The sequence below is a fragment of the Geotrypetes seraphini genome, chromosome 17 (genome assembly GCF_902459505.1).
Source record: "Geotrypetes seraphini chromosome 17, aGeoSer1.1, whole genome shotgun sequence".
Lineage (NCBI taxonomy): Eukaryota > Metazoa > Chordata > Amphibia > Gymnophiona > Dermophiidae > Geotrypetes > Geotrypetes seraphini.
In genome coordinates, this window is record NC_047100.1 from 38445896 (window position 1) to 38471303 (window position 25408).

At 43.4% G+C, this 25408-nt stretch overlaps 1 long non-coding RNA gene across 1 annotated transcript in view; it reads right to left on the reverse strand.

Moving 5' to 3' along the window:
- Positions 1-25408, reverse strand: part of LOC117351279 — a 92113-nt gene that overhangs the window by 50244 nt on the left and 16461 nt on the right. The window contains exon 2 of the long non-coding RNA XR_004537379.1: positions 22014-22207. This is a non-coding gene — a long non-coding RNA (uncharacterized LOC117351279). The remainder of the gene's footprint in view (positions 1-22013; positions 22208-25408) is intronic.

Below are 25408 nucleotides of genomic sequence, written 5' to 3' on the forward strand. Positions count from 1 at the left end.
CCGACTCTCATCGTTGGTGTGTGGAGTGCCTGGATGCGGAGCACCGTGCCGAGTCGTGTCCACGTTGTGCGACTTTGCAACCGTGGGCTCTTTGTCGGAGGGTGGCTAAGATTCTCCAACTATTTGGCCCCATGGATCCTGCAGGACAGGCCTCGAGCTCGTCGCCCTCGTTGGGTGCCTCGGCCTCGAAGTCCTCCTGCTACTCCGGTCTCGGGTAAGTCTCCTCTTTCCTCCTCAAGTGTGCGGGAAAAGAAGCCTGCCTCAGAGTCTCATGTCAGTGCCGCCTCGTCAGCGTCTTCGAAACTCATTCTAAGTGTGCCTCCTCATGTAGGGAATACTCTTCATCGGAGCGGTCCTCGACACGGTTCGTCTCCGCTCCTTCTTGCCTCGGCCTCGTCAAGAGGACCTTGTTCGTTTATGCCAGAGGGTGGCCCATCTATCCTCAGCCCCAGCTCGGCTCCTGATGGTCCTCCTAGGTCACATGGCCTCTACGGTTCACGTGACTCCTTTTGCCAGACTTCACCTCCATATTCCACAATGGACTCTTGCATCCCAATGGAACCAGGATCGAGATCCTGTCTCTCAACTCATTGTCGTGACTCCTTTGTTGAGGAAGTCTCTCCGTTGGTGGATGCTCTCTTCCAATCTTTCCAGAGGTTTTCTGTTTCATGTCCCTCCTCCGCAGAAGGTCCTCATGACGGACTCGTCGACCTATGCTTGGGGGGCTCATCTGGATTGTCTTCGCACTCAGGGTCTTTGGACTGCCTTTGTCACATCAATCTGCTGGACCTTCGAGCGATTTTCCTCGCCCTGAAGGCTTTTTGTCACCTGCTTCACGACCGAGTGGTGCTGATCCGCACGGACAACCAGGTCGCCATGTATTATATCAACAAACAAGGGGGCACGGGTCCCTGTGCCAAGAGGCGATGTGGCTCTGGGATTGGGCCATCCGCCGCAACATATTCCTTCGAGCGGTCTACATTAAGGGCCAGCACAATTGTCTGGCGGACAGGTTGAGTCGTCTTCTGCAGCCTCACGAGTGGTCCATACATTCCTTGACCCTGTGTCAAGTCTTTGCTCATTGGGGGACTCCAGGCGTCGATCTGTTCGCGTCCCGCCCTCAATCACAAGTTGCCCCGCTTCTGCTCCAGGGTTTACACCCCTCTCAGGCTCGAGGTGGATGCTTTTCTGCTGGACTGGACAAACCTGTTTCTGTATGCGTTCCCTCCATTCCCTCTGATTCTGAAGATTCTCGTCAGGCTCAAGTCCACGAGTGCCACCATGATCCTGATAACTCCTTGGTGGCCCCGACAGCCGTGGTTCTCCCTTCTGTTACACCTCAGTTCCAGGGAGCCTCTTCTTCTGCCTGTTTTTCCTTCTCTGCTTACGCAGAGTCGAGGTTCTCTACTTCATCCCAACCTTCAGTCTCTGCACTTAACAGCTTGGTTCCTCGAGACTTAATGCCCTCGTTTCAGTTCTCACAGCCTGTGCTGGACGTCCTGGAGGCGTCTCGGAAGGAGTCCACTCGTCAATGTTACCGTCAGAAGTGGACCTGCTTTTCTTCCTGGTGTGCTACTCGACAGCAGGAGCCGCTGTCTGCCTCCTTATCTGCTGTCCTGGATTATCTGTTACACTTGTCTGGCGCTGGACTCAAGTTCTCTTCAGTTCGAGTCCCACTTAGTGCCATTGCAGCTTTTCATCAGCCGATTGACGGGAAGCCTATCTCTGTTCATCCTGTGGTTTCCTGCTTCATGAAGGGCCTTTTCCACGTACATCCGCCCCTTAAACCTCCTTCTGTGGTTTGGGATCTTAACGTAGTCCTTACTCGCTTGATGAAACACCTGTTCGAGCCGCTAGCGTGGGCTCACTTGAAGTTTCTTACTTGGAAGGTTGTGTTTCTTATTGCTCTCACTTCCGCTCGTTGGGTCAGTGAGCTTCAAGCCTTGGTTGCGGACCTATCTTTCACTGTCTTCCATCATAAGGTGGTTCTCCGTACCCATCCTAAGTTCTTGCCTAAGGTTGTTTCTGAGTTTCACATCAACCAATCCATTGTTCTTCCTGTGTTTTTTCCGAAGCCTCATTCTCACCCTGGAGAAGTGGCTTTGCATTCTCTTGATTGTAAGCGTGCGCTGGCCTTCTACTTGAAGCGCACCGCTCCTAATTGTTCTGCTCCCCAGCTTTTCCTCTCTTTTGATCCTACATCTCCTGGGTCGTTCTGTTTCTGAGCGGACCGTTTCTAACTGGTTGGCCGCTTGTATCTCTTTCTGTTATGCTCAGGCTGGTCTCTCTCTGCCAGGTCGAGCCACAGGGCAGAGCGATGGCGGCGTCTGTTGCTTTCCTCCGCTCGAGGAAATCTGTAAGGCTGCCACTTGGTCCTCGGTTCATACGTTTACATCGCACTACTGTCTTGGTACTTTCTCCAGCTGTGATGGCCGTTTCGGTCAGTCCATTTTGCAAAATCTGTTCTCCTAAATTGCCAACTCTCCCTCCATCCCTTTCTGGTTAGCTTGGAGGTCTCCCACATGTTGAGAATATGTTGTCTGCTTGTCCTGGGATAAAACACAGTTACTTACCATAACAGGTGTTATCCAGGGACAGCAGGCAGATATTCTCGCAACCCACCCACCTCCCTGTGGTTGGCTTCTTTGCTAGCTATCTGAACTGAGGATATGCTGAGGAGACGCATTCCCTAGGTTGGGCGGGAGGGGCAAGCGCATGCGCGGGCCAATCGCAAGCTTGTTTTTGTTTTATAAATCTTTATTCATTTTCTTATGTTACAACAAGTGTTACAAATAAACTTATTAGAAACTTGAATATACACACTTGATTAACTCACATATTAATATTAATTTTAACATTTCATTAGAAAATTAATATTATATATAGTTATAATATTATGCAAGATATCTAAATCAATATACTTCTTATTTAATATAAAAATCCCACCCCCTCCCTCCCTCCCAAACAATAATATATAAAATCAACTTTATTGAGAATTCATTCAATTATTGGTAAAGTATATAATAATCAGAAATAAAATCCCACCCCAATCCCCTCTAATTAAAAATCTTATCATGGGAAAATTTTTTTCATTCTTTACAGAAATCAGTTAACGGTCCCCATACTTTTTGAAATTTATTCACATATCCTTTTTGTGTTGCAATAGTGAGTTCCATCTAATATAATAAAGAGCTAGCCACGCATGCGCACTCCTATTTGCGTGTTCTGTGCGCTGTAGGTCTGTGGCCGAAGGAGTGCGCATGCGCGCTAATACGTCACCTCCACAAAGCCGGACCGCAGCCAGATGACGATGTCCATTCCTCCTGCCGCTGCCGCTGATCTCCGTTTCTCCTTTGCCGCCCACCCCCTTCTCTTCCCGCGGGCCCGAATGGCGATTCCAGCAACGTGTGCATCAGTCTTCACATGCTGCTTCGGGCCCTTCTACTGCCCTTATTTGCTCTGCCGCGTCTTTGATGATGTCATCAGGGACGTGCCAGAGTAAATCAGGGCAGAAGAAGGGCCCGAAGCAGTGTGTGGAGACTGATGCAAGCGCTGCTGGAATCACTACCTTTGTAGTCCGGACCGCGGGAAGGGAAAGGGGGGGGGGGTAGAGGAAACGCTAATGCTGCTGCACAGGGAACTGGTGGGGGGGGGGAGGGAAATGGAGGGGAAGGAAATGCTGCTTTGGACAGACAGACAGAGAGAGGAAGGGAAACACAAAGAAAATAAGAAAGACACAGGGGCAGGTGCACAGGGAACTGGTGTGTGGGGAGGGAAATGAAGAGAGATGGAATGCTGCTTTGGACAGACAGACAGAGGGAGGAAGGGAGACAGAAAGGAAAGAAGAAAGACACAGGGTCAGGGAGATACACAGAAAGACAGACAGGCAAAGGGGGCCGGGACAGAGACAGACAGAAAGAACAGCGGGAGCCGCGTCAGGAGGGGTGCGGGATGCGGCAGTGGGAACTTTTCCAATGGGTGCAACTGGGCAGCTGTCGGGAACCTCTGATAAGGGGCACAGCAAGGTAAGAGTATCATAGGGATAAGAAGGAGGAGGGAGGATAAAAAAGGAAGGGATGCCTACTGCTGGACAGGGGGAGAAGGAAAGAGATGCTGATGGACAGGGGAGGTGAAGAAAAAGGAACGGAGGACTAATGTTGGACAGAGGGAGAAGGAAAGAGGTGCTGCTGGACAGGGGGGAGGTAAAACAAAGGGAGAAGGGCTGCTGCTGCATAAGGAGAGCAGTGAAGGGGTGGTGGTGGACACAGTGGAGGTAAAAGGAAGGGACAATGGACAGGGGGAGCAGACAAGGGATGGTGATGGACAGCCAAGGAAAATGAAAGGCAGAAAGAAAGAAAACGGCTAAGGAGAGAGAGAGAAAGAAAGACGGACACATACACATATGTTCTAGCACCCGTTAATGTAACGGGCTTAAAGACTAGTTTTGTATATATGGCATACAGAATTCCACCAAAAATTGTAATTTAACCTGTCATGTTTTTTCCAATTATATGTTATTTGTTGTATTGCTATTCCAGTTAAAATAAACAGAAGTTTGTTGTTACTTGCTGAAATTTGACTTCTTGGTCTCATAGTTGTTCCAAATAAAATAGTATCATATGTCAAGGCTACTGGATTTTCTAACATCCTATTGATTTGAGGCCAAATTGCTTTCCAGAATGATAAGATAAATGGACAATAGAATAAAAGGTGGTCTAATGTCCCGACTTCAACATGACAGTGCCAGCATCTATTAGACTTAGAACTATCTATCCTTTGTAAACGAACAGGGGTCCAAAAAGCTCTATGCAAAAGAAAAAACCAAGTTTGTCTCATAGATGCTGACACCGTACATTTTAACCTCCAAGACCAAAGTCGTGGCCATTGAGATGCATTAATTTGATGCTTTATGTCAATGCTCCAAATGTCTCTAAGACCATTTTTTGGTTTTTTATTTACAAATCCGGATATTAATTTATACCACTGTCTGTTTGCGAAAACGTCCACTAGGGAGCTCCGTCGGTGACGTCACCCACATGTTGAGAATATCTGCCTGCTGTCCCTGGATAACACCTGTTAATGGTAAGTAACTGTGCTATATTGCTACTCCTTGGGTTTTGTCCAGGTACTAGGGACCTGGATTGGCCACCGTGAGAATGGGCTACTGGGCTTGATGGACCATTGGTCTGACCCAGTAAGGCTATTCTTTTTTTTTTTTTTTTTTTTTTTTTTTTTTTTTTTCTGTTCAATATTTTTTTATTGAGTTTTTTGAAAAAATATAAGAAACAGTTCAAGTACAGGGTATCATTTAGTATAACAAATATTCAGTTATATTGTGTAATGTAGAATTGAATCGTTTTAAAAGATCTAAAGTACTAGGACTGTTCATGAAAAGATAATAAAAGAAAAGATAAGAGGAAAGAGAAATTGAAAGAAGAAAGAAAAAGAATAAAATGAGGAAAAAGATGAAGGTAAAGAAAAAGAAGAGGAAGAAGAGAGGAGTGTCTATGAAATAGATTGAACATATGAGTCCAAGAATTTCCAGGGTTATTTACATTGTGTCAAACTTTTGGAAAGTCGAATTATATTTTTCTTTTCATAAGCATATGATTCAAATTTATGATACATGCTCAAGGAATTCCACCAAAAGGTATAGTTTAGTAATGAAGAGGACTTCCAATTTTTCAAGATGTGCATAAGGGCAGTCACAAACATTGCATCAATGAGTTTAGGAGGACAGTTAGACTGTGTAAAACAAGGGTGTTGAGATCGGAGAATTATAATGTCAAAGGAAATTTCTTCTGAACAATTGGTAATAGACTTTATGGTGTCCCAAATGCATGTCCAAAAGGAACGAACTTTAGCACAGTGGAAAAGCATGTGATCAAGAGTCCCAGCTTCTTTCATACAATTCCAACATATAGAGTCTTGTTTTAGGTTAGCTTTCCACATCCGAAAGGGTGTCCATACCGCATTCCACATAATGAAGAACATTGATTGTGAGACTCTGGATGATAAAAGAGGTCGGTTTGTCGATGACCAGAAGAGTTCCCAGTCAACATCAGTAAGTGAGGTTGTCAGCATAGATTCCCAATGTTTCATGGAATGAGAGGAAAATGTGAAAGAGTGATCTCTTAGAATACTATAAAAGAGAGATATCGCTTTACCTTTTGATATAGCCAATGTGGACCAGTGATACAAAGTGTGAATGGATGTCATATAATCAAAGCGTATAGACATAGAAGATAACGTCTTAGTAAGAGAAAGCCACTGTGAGTAAGCAGAAGGAGACAATGAGTAAGTAGAGCAAATTGTGACAAAGGGAACAAACGAAGTGAGAGTGGTTATCTGATGGAGAGACCACAAACCAGCCCGCTGCCACCTTTTCCATGAAAGAGATTTACTATTGATTTGGATTTTGGGGTTATTCCAAATGGACAAGAGTGGACTGTCTTTAATTGAAATCTCTGCGATTACGTCTAGTATATGAAGGGCATGCTGCGTTGCACTCAATAAGGAGTATTTTCTCAAATTTTTGGGCACTGGCACCGTCAACAAGCATGAAACATGTAATGGTGCACATAAAAACCGTTCCAGGTCAAACCAGGTTGGTGAGTCTTGGGTACTAGGGTTAATAATCCAATAGGCTCCATATTTGGCCAATGATGCGATATAATAAAAATAAAAATCTGGTACATTCAAACCTCCATTAATTTTAGAGGCTTTCAGCTTGTCGAGAGCAATACGAGGTTTTTTGTTATTCCACACAAAGTCAGATATTTTCTTATTCAACCAATGAAAAAATTTCTTCTTGCATAAGGAGGGAAGCATTGAGAGGGTATAGTTTATCTGAGGAGTAAGGGTCATTTTGATAGAAGCTATTCTGCCCCACCATGAAAGGAAGAGTGGAGACCAACGAGACAGGGTGTTAAGAACTAAACTTTTAATTCTTATAATTTAACATCCATACCTTTGTGAGAATGTGCTCAACCTGAAATACCATCCAGTTCCTGAAGTTGTGGGATCAATCCCAGGGCTGTTCCTTGTGACCCTGGGCAAGACGCTTAATCTTCCATTGCCTCCGGTACTTTGAATTTGTAACCACAAAAAGGTGGTATGCAAGAAGTCCCATTCCTTTCCCACCGCCATAGTAAGTTCCTGAGGCTTGGTTATTCTCATATAATGCTGCTGTCTCATGCTTGTTAGCCAGTTTACTACTTCTCATATAATAAGTGTATAAAACCCTCTCTTGCTTGTAACCTTTCCGTAGAGAATGACACGGGGACAAATTTTTCCCTGTTTTCACGAGAACTCATTTTCCCATCCTGGTGAGTTCTTTTCCTGCCCCTGCCCCATTCCTGCAAGCTCCTTCCTCATCTACACAAGCCTCAAACACTTTAAAATCCAAAGTATTTGAGACTTGTGTGGTTAAGGCAGAGCATACAGGAATGGGGCGGGGACAGGGACAGCAACAAAAGTCGCAGGGATGGGACGGGGGAAATTGAGTTCCCACGGGGGTGGGGACAAATTTGTCCCTGTGTCATTCTCTACCGTAGAACATGGCATTGGTGGAGACAAAGGGAGGGAAGAACACCATTAGTATCTCCATTCTTCTTTTACAGAATAATCCTCAATTCCCACCAAGAATGGACGTCTCTGTATTTAAATCTTGGGGAGCTGAGAATACCACACTAATAATAATAATCAATTTATATACCGTAGGGTTGTAAAGTTGTATGTGGTTTACAAAATTTGTTAAAAAAATACAAATTAAGAGAAGAAATTAAATAACCAAATAATTTGAAATACTAGTAAACATTTTTTGGCTTTATATCCTAAAAAATCAGAATGTGCCACATAAGAATAACATCTCCTAAGTCTCTATAGGATTCACAAAACTGAAGCCTTTATTATCGAGTTGTCATTGTTTGGCAAAGGCAGACAACATAGTATAGTATTGTACTGCCTTGATGCATACGTTAGAATGATGTGAAGCTTTATATGTGCCTAATAAAAATGATGTTAAAAAAATAGTGCATAAACATCACCATCTAGAGGCTTGGAAGATGAATTGCCAATACATTCTGATTCAAAGTAGAGAATGACACAGTGGCTGTTACCCGTGGCTAGCCGTGGTTGGGGGGAAGTGCTCACTGTGGGCACAGGGACAAGACCATTCACCGCTCCGTAGAGCGTGAATGGCCTTGTCCCTGCAGTTAAGGGAGGGAACGCGCGCAGTCACCGATCACGCACAGCCCTCTCTCTCCCCCTTACATTTGCAGCGTGTTAGTAAAAGTAAGTTGCTCAAGCTGGCCGAGCCTGCTTGCAGTCACGTATGTGTGGGTGGAAGTAGAGAATGACATTGGGAAAAAATCTGTCCCCGTTACAGTCCCCTTCACCGCCCCGTCCCTGCTGTCTCCTTCACCGCCGCAGCATCCACCCTTCCCTCGCCACCTCACTGCCCTTCAGCAGCCCTAGAATCTCCCTCCCTCCCCCTTACCTTTGCGGTGTAAAGAAACTTAAGGGAGGGAAAGCGCGCGGCCCCTTCCCTCCCTCCCCCTTACCTTTGCGGCGCTTTAGAAAAGAAACTGATGCCGGCGAAGCCTGCCTGTGCTGCCCCGCAGTCACGTGTATGTGGGCGGAAGCTTCTCCTCTTGACAATTGTCATTTTATAAACATAGATAAAACAGAGCAAGGTTCAACAAAACCCATCTCCCCTCCCTTTCACAAATATCCCATTCACTATTGTGAAAACTGAACAAACCAAATTACTACAGAATGCTACATAGAAAAATCAAGCTAACAGAATACTTTAGTCACACATGGCAAGAATAATGTTAGGGGAGTGCAACTAGGGCAACTGCCTCCTGGTCAGAGAGAGAGCCCTAAGCCAGCTGGAAGCTAAAGATGCACAGCCTGGACTTTGCGGTCCCCAGTTATGTCTAATACCAGCTCTAGCAGGATACATATTTCAAATCTGAAATAGTCTAATCACAAAATATAAAATAAATTTATTTTTTTTCTTTTTGTTGTCTGGTAATTTTATTCTTCAAATCACATTGGTCTCAGGCTTTGGTTTTAGGTTCCTTCTGTCTTCATCGTGGCATGGTTGTTCCTGAAGGTAAAATAGGCGCAAGAGGAGCTGGGGAAAAGATGGCGAGTCTGATACGGGCGCAATTTGTTTTACCACAGGAGTAAGACTTTTCACCGCTCCCATGGGGTGATAAGAGGTCTTGTCCCCATTCCTGCGGATTTACTGCATTGTCCCACGGTAAACGGTCCCTGTGTCATTCTCTAGGCGGAACCTTCTCCTCTGATGCAATATCCGGTTGCGTCAGAGGAGAAGCTTACGCTCACACATACGCAACTGCAGGCAGGCAGGCTCGGCCGGCTTGAGCAACTTACTTATACTAATGCGCCGTGAAGGTAAGGGGGAGGGAGGGGGATTCTCGGGCCATGCGAGAGGGTGCTGAAGGGTGATGCGGTGGCGAGAGGGAAGGGTGATGGTGGGGAAAAGGAGCTGGAAGGGAAATGGGGAAGACAAGAATGGGCAGAAGATGCTGGAAGGGAAATGGGGAAAACAGAGTTGTGAGAAGACAGAGATGCCAGGCTATGGGGGGGGAGTGGAGGGAAGAAGATGGATGCCAGACCAATTTGGGGGGGGTGAAGGGAGAGGCACAGTAACAGAGTAAATGGAAGACGCTGAGAGAAGACAGACAGTGAATGGAAGGAATTGAATGAGAAGATAAGGAAAGCAGAAACCAGACAAGAAAGGTAGAAAAAAACATTTCTATTTATTTATTTTGCTTTAGGATAAAGTAGTATATTAGTTGTGTTTATAAAAATTTATAAACAAAGCCCTACCAGCTGAACATCTCTTTCTTTAGTTTAGCAGCCAGAACTTTGATTTTTAAGGAAGGAATAAGCTAAATATTGCAGTACTGAGGCTTGTATGGATGCTGCGAGGACGGGGCGGTGAAGGGGATGGGGTGGTGAAGGAGACAGCGGGGACAGAATTTTTCCCCGTGTCATTCTCTAATTCAACCCACAACGGCATATAATAAACTTCAAAGTTTATTATATGCTGTTGTGGATTGATGGTGTATATTACATAGACAACGTCATAAACAACATGGGGCTATTTTAATACAACATTCTCTAATTCAAAGCATGAAAGTCTTCCCATTCACAGTTGAGATCAAAGGGATCCGATACCTGGAGTTCCGCAGGATTCACCATTATCCCCATTACTTTTCAATGTTTACATGTCATCATTAGCAATTGACCCAGCTAGGAATAAAATTATTTAGTTACGCAGCTGACTTTATGATCATTATCCCATTCGCTACCTCTCTCTCTCTGAGGCAACAGAAGTACTAAACTTGATGAACAATGGATGACTGAATTTAGGCTGAAGCTTAACTCAGAGAAAACAAAATTCTTTATAACCTCACATACCCACTTGACACTAAAGCATCACTATACATCAATATTCTTAGTTACTATGAAGGTCTTGGGGGGTAATACTGGACCAGGGCCTAACCATGAAAGACCAGGTGGACTCTTTGGTTAGAAAGGGGTTTTTTTTACTCTCTGGAAGCGTCGGTCTATTAGAGCATATTTTGATGCTTCATCATTCAGAATTTTGGTACAATCCCTTATACTGAGCCAACTTGATTACTGTAATATCGCCCATCTGGCAATTTCCCAGAAGAATATGCAGCGATTACAACTGGTGCAAAATGCGGCGGTCAAGCTGATTTTCGGATTGAAGAAGTCCGATCATGTAACTTCTTCCTACCGATTCCTGCACTGGTTGCTGATGGAAGCACGTGCAACGTTTAAGTTTGAATGTTTCTGCTTCAAGGTACTATCCGGTTTAACCCCTAGATATATAACTGACCTCTTCTCTTTCTCAACCAATAGACACAAGAGAAGCTCACACTTGAAGTTTGTTTCTCCACCAGTTAGAGGATGTAAATTTAAAAGATATCTCCTTTTTGCAATTGTATTAGAACCTTGTTATTAGCTATTCAACAAGCAAAGGGGATACAGGGTATTCTTCATACAGACTGGGAATATAAAGTCTCTGCCTATGCAGATGATATACTGCTTTATTTGAGGAATCCAGAAATTTCCATTCCATGCTTCCATGAGTTAATAGAGAAATTTGGAAAATTTTCAAGATATAAGATAAATTGGAACAAATCAGAAATTTTGCCTCTTAATGTGCATTGTACTAAAGGACTATTTGACTCTTTTTCCTTTGTATGGAAGGAAGATGGATTAAAATATTTAGGTATTTGGATTAAAAATACACTTGAAGACACGGTAAAAGAGAATGAAAATTTTTTATTAAAGAAAGTAACAGAACTGTGTGAGCAATGGAATCCTTTGCATCTTTCTTGGTGGGGGAGAGTTCAAACTATTAAAATGATGATATTGCCTGTGGTTTGTTATCAAATGAGTATGATATCAGTTTTTTTTCATGAGTCCTTTTATAAAAAGTTAAATGGTATTCTTACAAAATTTATTTGGCTGGGTAAAAGACCTAGAATCACTTTAGTATCTCTACAAAAATCAATTAGGGAGGGTGGAGTAAATTTCCAAAATTTTTATAGGTATCATCAAGCTTATATTTTACACCAGGGTATGTATTGGGTCCTCCCAGAGCTCATGGAAAATATCCCAGATTGGTTATATTTGGAATGGCGACTCCTGTTCCCTTTACATTTATGTCATGCTCTCAGTATTAAGATGCCTAGAAAATATAAAGATAATAGAATATTAATGGATGCGTGGAAAACATTACATTATGTCAGTAATTTAACACCTAACCCAATACAAAAATCAACAAATCAATCTATATGGCTTAACTCCAAAATTCAAATTGGCGGATTTAAAGTCATCTGGAAGCATTGGATTATTGCAGGTATACGGGTTTTAGACGATGTTATTTTAAATGGTAAACTGCTTGATTTTTCATAGTTGCAGCAAAAATATGGTCTTAATAAAACGCAAAGTTTTAAGTGGTTGCAACTGAAGCAGGCTATTCAGGAGGGGTTCCCTGAATGGAAGAATTTTAATAATCAATACAGTCTGGAATTCTTATGCTTTCAGGCGGACTTCTTAGGACACCAAGCCGCACAGTGGTATAAATTGATAACAGGATTTATAAATAAAAAACCAAAAACTGGCCTCGGAGACATTTGGAGCATTGAGATTAAGCATCAAATTTCTGCATCTCAATGGCCACGAATTTGGTCTTGGAGGATGAGATGTACAGTGTCAGCATCTATGAGACAAACTTGGTTCTTTTTGTTACATAGAGCATTTTGGACCCCAGTTCGATTACAAAAGTTAGACAGCTCTAAGTCTAATAGATGCTGGCATTGTAAACTTGAAGTAGGGACTCTAGATCATTTATTATTCTATTGTCCCTTTATTATGGCCTTTTGGAAATCAATTTGGTCCCAAGTTAATTGTTTATTAGAGAACTAGATTTTCAGCCCGTTACATTAACGGGTGCTAGAATAGATGTATGTGTCTGTCTTTCTTTCTTTCTCTCTCCTCTTAGCCTGTTTCGGTATTTGTCTGTCTTTCTTTTTCCTCGGCTGTCCAGGTGCTAGAATATATGTGTGTGTGTCTGTCTTTATTTCTTTCTCTCTCTCTCTGCTTAGCCGCTGTCTTTCTTTTTCCTTGGCTGTCCATCACCACCCCTTGCCTGCTCCCCCTGTCCATTCTCCCTTCCTTTTACCTCCCCTTCACAGCTCTTCTTATGCAGCAGCAGTCCTTCTCCCTTTGTTTTACCTCCCCCCTGTCCATCAGCACCTTCCTTCTCCCCCTGTCCAACATTAGGCCTCCGTTCCTTTTTCTTCACCCCTTCCTGTCCATCAGCACCTCTTTACTTCTCCTCCTGTCCAGCAGTAGGCGTCCCTTCCATTTTCTCCCCCCTCCTCCTTCTTATCCCTATGATACACTTACCTTGCTCTGTCCCTGATCAGAGGTTCCCGACAGCCGCCCAGTTGCACCCATTGGAAAAGTTCCCTCTGCGGCATCCCACACCCCTCCTGACGCGACTCCCGCTGTCTTTCTTTCTGTCTGTCTCTGTCCCCCTTTGTCTGTTTGTCTTTCTGTATATCTCCCTGCATCTTTCTTCTTGTCTTTCTGTCTCCCTTCCTCCCTCTGTCTGTCTGTCCGAAGCAGCATTCCCTCCCCCCACACCAGTTCCCTGTGCACCTGCCCCTGTGTCTTTCTTCTTGTCTTTCTGTCTCCCTGCCTCCCTCTGTCTGTCTGTCCAAAGCAGCATTCCCTCCCCCTTCCATTTTCCTCCCCCCACACCAGTTCCCTGTGCAGTAGCATTAGCGTTTCCTCTACCCCCTTTCCCTTACCACAGTCGTGACTACAAACACGGTCCCGAGTCCTTTGCCGCCCCCCCTTCCCTTCCCGCGGGCCCGACTACACATGGCGATTTAAGCAGCGTGTGCAACCGTCTTCACACACTGCTTCGGGTCCTTCTACTGCCCTGATTTACTCTGGCACGTCTGGAGCAAATCAGGGCAGTAGAAGGGCCCGAAGCAGCATGTGAAGACGGTTGCACACGCTGCTTAAATCGGCAGTCGGGTCCGCGGTAAGGGAAGAGGGGGGGCGGCAAATGACTCGGGTCCCGGGCAGCGGAAAGTTGCTGGGCTCCTCGGTGGGGGCGCTGAGCGGCCACGATCCCTCTCCTCGTTGTGAAGGGGCAGCGTGGTGCGGTGTGCTCTGAGGGGAGGGGGAAATGTGCTCCAGTTTCGCTGCGCCTGTGGCGCCCGGCGGCAATGGGTGCGTGAGAGAAGCCTGCTGCCCGAAGAGGAGGAGCGGCGGGGTCTGAAGAGGCTGAGCTGTCCCGACCTGAGATTTCTGCCGTTGGCTCCTTCGATCCTGGCTGTCTCTTTCGCCATGTTCCGGTAGAGCCGTATTGTGATGTGGAGAGCAGAGAAGGGCGCGCATGCGCACTTGTCTTGCCACATCCCGACAGAAAAGGGATCAGGGAACACGCTTGAGGCAAGTGCGCATGCGCGGCTAGCATTTTATTATTTAAGATCATGTAGCATTATCATATGATACGATTCTATTTGGTGCATCAAAGAAAACAAGGAGTCAGATTTCATCAAACAACAATTAACTTTTATTGATTATGACATGGGTCGCCATTCAAAATATCACAAGTAATTGGAAAAACTGCAGTAGATTAAATTATACCTTCTGGTGGAATTCGTTGCGTCACATTTATAAAATGGAAAGCATAATTGCTACTCAAAAAGGGTATTATAATAAATTTAAAAAGATCTGGGGGCCATTGACAACTTATTGTAATGAATAGACACCATTTTCCAGTGAAAGTATATTTGCAAATGGGGGAGGAGAGTGGTTGATAGTTTACTGTGGGTTTAATCAAAAGAAAAAGAATATTTATATTGTATATTTTTGATTAAATGTTAAAGGAAAGGGGGTGGGAAGGGAATAAATTTATATATTTGATGTTATATTACAGGGGTGCCCAACACGTCGATCGCGATCGACCAGTAGCTCAGGAAGGCAACGTGAGTCGATCGCGGAGCCCATCCCGGGCTCCGTGATAGACTCGTGTTGCCTTCCTGAGCTACGGGCGATCAGCCTTCCTCTCCAGTGTTCTCCCTAGGACCTTTTAGCTGGGCGGTCCGCCCAGCTGTCATCTGCTGCTGCTGAACATTAAAAAAACAAAAAAAACCGGCTTGGAGATTTCAGCCCGTAGCGAACTTATGCTCCGGGCTCTAACGTGTGCGTGCCGGCTTCTCTTCTCTTCCCTCCGAAACCGGAAGTTATGTCCCGGGGGGGGGGGGGGGAGAGAAGGGAAGCCGGCACGCACATGTTGAGAGCCCTGAAGCAAGCGTTCGCTACGGGCTAATGCGGGAGACAGGTTAGTGAAGCATTTGTTCTTCTTCCTGCCGGGTCCTGCCTACTTTCTGTTTCCGCGAAGGCAGGACCCGGCAGCATTTCCCCCAATAGATTGATCACGATCTTGGGCTGATCAGCCTTCCTCTTCCCGACGGCTGAATTGACGTCGGGGAGAGGAATGCTGGTTGGCCGAAGCAGGGAGAGCTTGGGGCCTGTTATTGGTGGCGTTTGGGTCCTAGTCCCCGATGGCAATGGCAGTGGCAGTGGCTTGGGGGAGGGCAGGGAGAAAGAAAGAAAAAGGGCAGGCAGGGAGACTGAAGGAAAGAAGAGAAACAGAAAAAAAAAGAAAGGGAGGCAGAGAGAAAGAAAGGGCAAGGAAGAGGAAGGAAAAGTTGGGGGAAGGAATGAGGTCTGGAGGAGAGGAAGCATACAGGCTAAAAGAAGGGAAGAAAGATTGGATGCACAGTCAGAAGAAGAAAGTGCAACCAGAGACTCATGAAATCACCAGACAAGGTAGGGAAAATGAATTTATTTTAAATTTAGTGATCAAAATGTGTCTGAATTTATATCTGCTGTCTATATTTTACACTAAGGTCCCCTTTTACTAAACTGCAATAGAGGTTTTTAGGTTAGGGAGCCTATGAGCAACGAGAGCAGCGCTGGGCATTCAGCGCAGCTCCCTGCGCTAAAAACTGCTATCGTGGTTTAGTAAAAAGGGAGGGGGATATATTTGTCTATTTTTGTATGGTTGTTACTGAGGTGATAGTGCATAGAGTCATCTGCTTTGAACTCTTTGAAAAACCCTGGAATAGGAATGATAATTAACATTTTCTATGCGCACAGTGTGCGTTGTGTTTTTTTTAAATTTTATTGTTGGTAGATCATTTTGACTTGGTCATTTAAAAAGTAGCTCGCGAGTCAAAAAAGTGTGGGCACCCCTGTTATATTAGAAAGAAATTCAAGTGATGTATTTAATTTCAAATGTTTTATTATTTGTACACTTGATGGAAGATTAAAAAATGAATAATAAAAAAAAAAAAGCTATCAACAACATCTTTTCTCTTATCAAGCAGCATTATGGGGCAAAGATCTAGAACAATTGCATTTGCATGCTGATAACTAAGGGGAATTTAGGGGACACCTCAAAACATATCTATTCCTGAAGTACTTGGGTAGCTTATCTGCACAACCTTTCCCACAACAACTGTTAGTCACTAACTTCTAACTTTGTTGGTTCTACTCAATTTGTAGCATCTTTAATCATTGTTAACCGCATAGAACTTCACGGTCCTGCGGTATATAAACTGTTGTTATTATTATTGAAAGTGGCAAAATAAAACAAGTTTTTCCAAATAATTTCCGGGGTCCATTTATTTGAGATTTTAAAGCCTGAAAGAAAGACTAGGAGGGAGATTTCCAGTGGCCAAGAAAAGTGATGGTGGGGAGTGAGAAGGAGGTGATCTTCTTTCATGGGAAGTAACTCCATAGTCAGCTTGCTGCAAAGCATTCTGGAACATTTTTGGCAACACATGGCACTCAAAATATAATAAGGAGACATTATCAAAATAAGTAAATACATTTATGTAAAATAGCTAAGTCACAAGTTTTCCATAGTACAGATAAAAAATATAATTTGTCTTTCATTCATTCACTATTCAATATTCTGCTTGCCTTGTCCGATTTATTACTGTTGTGCTCATTTTGAGCAAATATCGATTTGTATGATAAGAAGGTGCAGTAAAACTGGGTACAAAGCTTAGCCCGTGTTTATATAGCTTGAAAAACTAGCGAATATTACTATCATTGTTAAACTGAAAGAGGCTCTCTGGTCCAGCCCAGTATGTTGAGCCTGACAAACTGTGGCACGGTAATAGAGGGGTCCTTTTACTAAGACGCGTTAGTGCGTCTTAGCGCGCGGCAGTGCATCCATAGGATATAATGGACGCGTTAGCATTTAGCATATGCTAATTTTTAATAGCGCGCCTTAGTAAAAGGACTCCAGAGAATCCCAAAACCTACTCCTTACCTATTCTCACCAACCATATAACTCGGCAATCTCTCTGATGATCCCTTTATATTTACTTCTTCCTTGTCATATTTTCCTCCCATGGGTTTCACGATGGGTGACATAGGTCCCAAGACAGATCTCTAGACAGGGGCCCCCAAACTTGGGGTTCTAGGACCTGGAGCCACTAATTGAGGATTCTTTGTCCATTTACAATTTGTCGCCCGGGTCTCAGCATTTATTTGCTTCTTCACATCTAGGGCTAGCTTTAAAAATCAATGCTAGAGGACGAAATAGTAAACGCTAACAGAGTAATAATTCTAAAGTACACCCCAGAGAGAGTGGAATGTATGGGATGTAATCTACAAAAATTAAAAGCTTGGGGTAGGTAATGCTTGGCAGTTAAGCTTTAATGTGAAGAAATGCAGGGTGATGCATTTGGAATGCATAAATCCAAAGGAGCTGTGATGAGAGGCAAGAGGCTGATACACATAGTTATTTTTATTGTACGCTTTATAAATGTTGTGAACCACTCTGTTATTGCATAAGGAAGGGTGGCATATTAGATAAAATAAACCATAAATCTCAGAGTGCTAAAGATCTTAAAGTGGCTAAACAATGTGACAAGGTGATGGCCAATGCCAGAAGGATGCTTGGCAGCATTGATAGGAGTATAGCTAGCAGAAAAGTTTTATTTAAAATTTGATTAATCGCTAAAGCGTATTTCTAAGTGATGTACATAGCTAAAATCTATACCAAAGGCAAGAAATACAATAGTCGATGGCAAATAAGACAAATAGGAGAAGAACAAAAGGGAGGGTAATAAAGAAGAGTAACGGGCGATTCGAGGACAGTCTTTGAAGGGACATTCTAGAGAGCTAACAGTCAAAGGCATCTTTAAAAAAGAAAACATTTCAACTTGCTCTTAAACTGGTCTACCGCAATAGACGGCTATCCTAGGGAACTAGGGCTATCCAATTCCCACTGCAGCTCCTTGTGACCCTGGCAAACCACTTAATTCTCCATCCCATGTACAAAAACTTAAGATTGCGTGCCCACTAGGACAGAGAAATTACCTGCACATAATGTGTAGTAGCGATATAGAAATGAAACATAAAAACATGACGAGATAAAGGCCAAATGGCCCATCTACAGCATCCACTATCTCCTCCTCTCCCTATTGACTAAGGCTCTTTACATTTGCATCGTGATGTCATAGAACTTTATGGTTATAGAAACATTGTAAGATGAAGGGCCAAATGGCCCATCCAGTCTGCCCAGCCGCAGTAACCATTATCTCTTCCTCTCTCTAAGGGTTCCTTTTACTAAGGTACGTTAGTGTTTTTAGCGCACGCAGGATATTACCGCACGCTATGAGGCTAGAACTAACGCCAGCTCAATGCTGGCATTAAGGTCTAGCGCGCGCGCTATTCTGTGCGTTAATGCCCTAATGCAGCTAAGTAAAAGGAGTCCTAAGAGATCCTGTGTGCCTATCCCAGGCTTTCTTGAATTTAGTGCTTACCGTTTTGTTTTTTAACCACCACACATCTACCGTATTTTCACTCATATACCGCGCACCCGTGTAAAACGCGCACGGGTATAGCGCGCGGGGAACAGAAATTTATGTAATAAAATTTTAATATAGTGCGCACACGCGTATACCGCACATGCTAAAACCTCTTCCCGCCTACTCTGAACCGGCATCCTCCCCCCTCCCCTGCTCACATCATCCCCCCTCCCCCACGATCCTACATCCCCCCCAGCACCGCAAAGACAACTCTTACCCGATTGGGCACCAACACCAATGCACAGGATGTGCCAGTGCCAGTGCCCGAAGATCCTCCCTCGTTGAGTTGGGCTGGGCTGGGCTGGGCGGTGCGAGAGAGATCCTCCTTCTTCCTGTGCCGGGCTGGACTAGGCTTTGAGAATTTGCGCATGCTCAAAGCCTAGTCCAGCCCGGCACAGGAAGAAGGAGGATCTCTCTCGCACCGCCCAGCCCAGCCCAACCCAACGAGGGAGGATCTTCGGGCACTGGCACATACTGTGCATTGGTGCTGGTGCCGGTGCCCAATCGGGTAAGAGTTGTCTTTGCGGTGCTGGGGGGGATGTAGGATCGTGGGGGAGGGGGGGGGTGACGCGAGCGGTGGGGGGGGGGGAGGATGCCGGTTCGCAGGGGGAATGCCGGATCAGAATGAAAAAAAAAAATTTATATAACGCGCATGGTTATGCACGGTTTGTAAAATCGTGTATAACGCACGCGTTATATGCGTGAAAATACGATACACCTGAGCTTGCTTTGGGTGAAAATGGCAGCGGCTTGACTTTTTTTTTTTAATACGCTTACCAGAGACTCCCCTATGACATCATTACATTCTAAACCTTAGTTCGTTTGTTATGAAGTTCAATGTCTTCAAAATGAGATATATGCAGACAATTCACAAGTGCCAATGAAAATTACAATAAAGTATTCTACTCAATTTCTAAATTTAAACAGTTAGCGGACACAGTGTTAAGAGAGAAGATCCATCTTTGCTCTTGGTAGTTTGGAATCTTTTCAAAATTTCCACCTTCCCACCCTTCTATCAGGTTCATAGTCAGTGTCACGTGAGACACCAGCTGACAATTTAGCGCAAGAAAGAAACGCGCTGCAGGAAAACTTATTTTTAAAGAGCTCCGACGGGGGAGTGTTTGGGGGAACGCACACACATTACTGCATAGTGTTTGTGCTGCTGTTGGGGGCGGGGATTTGGGGGGGTTGGAATCCTCCATTATAGAGAAAACGGAATTTTTTCTGATTTTTTTCAGGAAAAGTTCCGTTTTCTCTATAATGTGGGGGGTTGCACCTCCCACCCCCACGGCAGCGCGAACAGCGCTGAGCTCTTTAAAAATAAGTTGTCCCGTGGCGTGCTTCTTTCTTGCGCTGGATTGTCAGCGCACTGGTGTCTGGCGTGCGATTATCCCGTCACCTTCTATCACTTGGTCAATTACCCTCCATTTTATATCTTCCCAAGTGTAATGTTTCTCCCTCCAGTGATCCACCAGAGGGGCTTGCTGGGCATCTGTCACTATTCTAGATTTATGATCATTTAAGCGGACATTAATTTGATGCTTACTCCTGCTGATATAAATTAAATCACAAGGACATTTTATTATATATACTACACTTTTACTTTTACATGCAGTGGCTGTCAGCTTTCTCCCAAGAGTAAGGTTTCAAGTTTATTAAATTTTTACTATACCGACTATCAGCAAATATCTAGCCGGTTTACAAGTTAAAATAAGATAAAAAAAATAAAATAATATACAAAATAATTGAAAAGAAAAAGAAGGGGGATTGTGAACATTTAGACTTTAACTGGACATACTGGAAAGTGATGGTAGGGAAAAGAAGTGGAAGGGGAAAAAATACATAGTTCAATTAAAAAAAAAAAAAAAGGAAGGGATGAAACATAAGGAATGGGATCGCTTCCTAAAAGCGGTTGAGGTATTGAAGAATGAATTATATTTGGGAGCAGGAAAACGCATCTTGGAATAAGAAAGTTTTTAATTTAACCTTAAATGTATCAATTGATGTCTCGTGACGAATGTGGGATGGCAATGAGTTCCATAGGGTAGGAGCGACTACAGAAAAGTTAGTCTTTCTCGTATAGAAGAAATCTTTGATTGTAGGAACAGATAGCAGGTTTTGATCGGCTGATCTAAGGGTCTGTGATGAGCAGTAAGGGATGAGAAGTTTATCTAGAAAAGAAGGTTGGCGGAAGAATTTAATTTTGAAGACTTGCATAATTGTTTTATATGTGATACGATGGGTTATAGGTAGCCAATGAGCTTCTTTCAGGAGTCTGTCCAGTCTGATCCCGTTATAGTGTGGACACACCATTGGCAGGTGTCACACGCTTGATGTTGATGTACTATTCCTTCACTAGTTGTAATGTCATCTCTCTTTTTTTAATCACAATTTTTCCAATGTTTTTAGATCTTTGGTATGCTATTATAGGCATCCTGGAGAATTCCTTCATTAAAGTCTGCACCGTAGGCCATTACCGTAGGCTACTCTTCTTTACTTCTTGTCCCATCCGAATATACGGAAGTACACCCGTATTCTTTAAATTACAACCTGCCTGTAGGGCAGTTTCTCTGAATCTGTAGAATATGTAGAACTATAGAATTGTATATGGAAGAAGCAGATTGTATGCTAAATAGTACCCTACATTGCCAGTAAAAAAAGTGAAGTTAAGAGCGCAATTTGCCAATAGACAACTGCTCCTTCAAAAGAAAGTGGCCTCTCAGGAGGAAGAAGAAAAAATGATCTGTGTGCTTCCGTTTAATCGGATGGGAAAACAAGTAAAGAAGGAGAAATATAATTAAACTTTCATTTCCCTGAAATAAGTTTTGCCGCCATGTTTTGTGTCCAGGGCTGAAGGAAGGGGGTGGATTCCAGAGTGGCTCACCAGAAGAATAATTGAAAGGGGGGGGGGGGGGTGTTTTATATGCCAAGACTGTTGCCAAGAGGGGACAGATACCAATTTCAGTGGGTTAAAGAGAGTGTGAGTGACTGCATATATCAGAGCCTAGACTGAGACACACGGGGTTTACTTCTATTGAAAGCAACGAAAGTAAAACCCAGATGTCTCAATCCATCTTCTTTTTTTTGTTCTGGAGCCCTATGTTAACTGTGGGCTTACACAAACTTAGCATCCAGTTTTTAGCGCCTCACATTTAGCAACCTTTACTGAAATTACCACATTGCATCACAAGAACATAAAAATAGCCTTACTGGATCAGACCAATGGTCTATCAAGCCCAATTGCCCGTTCTCCCAGTGGCCAATCCAGGTCACTAGTACCTGGCCAAAACCCAAGGAGTAGCAATATTCTCTGCTACTCAATAACAGACTATGGACTTTTCCTCCAGCAACTTATCCAAACTTTTCTTAAAAACTAGCATCCTATGAACTTCAGGAAACTCTCTTTGGTACAGTCAGTGTAAAGTATTATGAGAAGCGTTAGTAGTAAATTTGAGAGAGATCTTATTCCACATACATTGACTGAGTAGAGAGGTTCATTTCTATCATAGCAGATACAAAACTAACCTATTTGGAGACACTGTCTTGAAGTAAGAAAAATCAGGAAAATGTTTTCTCTTCCCACTGAAGAAGATCTCTAGAACACCGCAGGTATCCTGTACAGATGGCCATGAATCAGTAGTTGCACAAGCTCTCCCATCTGTTCCTATAAGCATGCCGTGCATTTTGATTTCATGTATTCTGACAGCATGAAGTAGAATCTAGAATGTGATAGAAATAGATTTGGATGAATATAATTAACTTGCGTGATATAGAGAGCATCACTTTATAATCCTTCAGTTCCAAGCTGGTGTAGCTTCTGCTATTCTCTGATTTCTCATATTTTTTAAATAAAGAGCCCTGATTTTATCCCCTGCTTTAAGAACATAAAAATCGCCTCTGCCGAGTCAGACCACAGGTCCATCATGCCCAGCAGTCTGCTCCCGTGGCGGCTCCCCAGGTCAATGACCTGTAAGTGATCTATTACTCTAAAGCATTTGTATTGTATAGTACCCCTCTAATTATACCCTTCAATCCCCTTTTCCTTCAGGAATTTGTCCAGTCCCATTTTGAAACCTAACCTCGTACTCTGCTTTACTACCTCCTCTGGAAGTGCATTCAAGGTGTCCAGAAAAACTTCCTGGCATTTGTTCTGAATCTATCTCCCTTCAATTTTTCCGAATGCCCTCTAGTTTTTGTCGCCCCTGCCAGTATGAAGAATCTGTCCCTCTCTACCTTTCATGATCTTGTAAGTTTCTATCTTATCCCCTGAGTGAAAAGATCAGGAATTATATCAGTTAAGAGTTAGCACTTTCTCATAGAAAAAGTCTTACAAACAGAGAATAATAAATTCCTTCTATGCATTTCAGTCATTCAGGGATGTTAATAGTTTTTCAAGTTTGTACTTAACTAAAAATATAAAACATAAAGAACTATGAGATGAAGATAGAAGTTGAGTAGTCAGCATTCAAAGGTCCATTTTTGACATGTCTAGATCCGAGTTTAGATGTTTTTGTAAGTCACCCAAAAATCGGGTATAGAAAAAGGACATTATCAAAACAGCAAAATGGCTATTTTTTAAAAATGATTATTTCTAGATGTGTTTGATCTTACTGTGTCTATCTTTTTTTTTTTTTTAACATTTTTGGAAAAAAAAAAAATGTCCAAATGAAAACCGCACAGAACAAGCCATTGGGGATGTAGGAGGGCCATCATTTTTAGTAGACTGGCCACACAAACATCCCAGGAGGGTAGTGGGGTATCTTAGGGGGCATTGCAGTGAACTTCACATAAAAGGTTCCTATAGCGAGCCCTGAAAAACTCACCCCAAACCTACTGTACTCGGCTGTACACCACACCAGTAGCCTCTATATGTAAGTACAGTAGCTTTTGGGTGGGTTTTGGTAGGCTCACACATTTCCCCACAAATGTAGTAGATTGGGATGTGGGCTTGGATCCCCTTCTCTGAAACCCACTGCAGTGATCCCAGGCTACTCCAGAGACCTACTGGGAGCATGAGGGAGAACATGCCTCCAGCAGTCATCTGGTTACTTTGGCTACCTTGTAGGCACTTAATTCATTACTAAAACAGATTTAGCCTCAAACGTCCAAGCGCTGCCCTGGACATTTTCTGCAATGTTCCATTATTGCAGACTACCCGTACTATGTGAAGTTATCATACAGGCTAGTATGGACTATTGGGGGAAGATAGCAAGGTCCTGGGCTGAGGAATAAGGGTGAGACCCAGAGTGTCTCAGTACGAGTACAGAAAGAATTGTGTGAAGAGATTGGGAACACAGTGAGGGATGGATGGAAAAGACTTGTGTAACTGGAATGCAATTAAAAACTGAATTTAAATACCCTCCTGGTTGCTATGCTATCACGATTGACATTAGTTTCGAGTTGCAGCTGTGAGTGTCTGAGTAAGTTTGGAGTGGTGGTATTTTATGCAAGTAAGTCTAGTGTCGACAATGAGGGTGAGTCATTAGGAACTTATTCATAGATTTTTTTATTTTTTTCTTTGTAAGTTTTTTGCGATATGAATCTCCCAAGGCAGGTCTAGTAGTGAAACACATGGTTGGCAAGTGTTAATTGAAATGCTTGGCTGGTCAGAGCGTTGAGAGCATTAGAAGACAAGCGCCGGAGTCTATATACAGAAGCTAAGTAATCGTCCCATCATAACTGTAATGTTGAGTACATGAGCTGAGCGCACATATTTTATTTAAAAATTTATTTGTCGCAAACATCCAACAATTCTGAGCGAGTTACAATAAAACCTGCATAATTCAAACTAAAACATAAACACTACAAATTAGCATCCATACTCATCATATCAAAAGCTGAATCACGTAAGAAACATATTTCCAGACTCAGTCACTCACAAAAGCCATTTCTTAAACAACAAACTTTTAACCATTTTCCTGAATTGAAATAGACTAGAAGCTCTTTTTATTTCCACAGGCACCGCATTTCACAATATTACTCCCTGCACAGTTATTATTTTATACCCTGAAAAACAATGAAAGCAGTGCATGCAAATAGATCTCATGCATATTCATTGGGGAAATCCTGAAAACCCGACTGGATTGCGGCCCTCGAGGAGGGACTTTGACACCCCTGGTATAGGGGATGTGAGATGTTTCATGAGGTCTGTGACTGTTTTGGTTTTTTTATAGTAGAAAGGGGTCATATAATTAAAGGCTTGGAGGGGCATAATTAAAAAAAATGTCTAAGTCCCCTTTTGGCCTAAGGCCTTAAACGTTGAAAGTAGAAGCAGGAAAAATGTCCATTATCAAAAAAAACGTCCAAAAGGAGGTTTTTTAAAATAATGGCCTGCCTCTACATTCAGCTGTTTAAACGCCCAGACCACCACTACATCTAAACTTTTACCATATAATCAACCTAAAAAAAGCCTAAGTCCCAAACGTCCAAAACAAGGGCTTTTAGGCGAAGGAGGAGCCAGTCCGTCAGCTAAAAGCTGGATTCTGTAACCGGTGTCTGTCAAAAACAGCACCGGTTACAGAATCCATCCCTCCCCCCCCCCCCCCCCCCCCTTTAACAACGAACAGGGCAGGAGGGAACCTAAGCTTATGGAAACATTGATTAAACACAAATTAGATACGGTTCTGGACGATGAGAGACTTAGGTATCCCCACCAGCATGGATTTACAAAGGGGAGATCCTGCCAATCCAACCTGATCAGCTTCTTTGACTGGGTAAGAAAAGAACTAAATAAAGGAGAGTCCCTAGATGTAGTGTATCTGGACTTCAGCAAGGCTTTCGATAGCATCCCACACCGTAGACTTTTGAACAAGATGAATTTGTCGGGGCTAGGAGAAATATTATCCGCATGGGTTAAGGACTGGCTCAGCGGCAGACATCAGAGGGTGGCGATACACGGTACTCCCTCTGAAAAGTCGGAA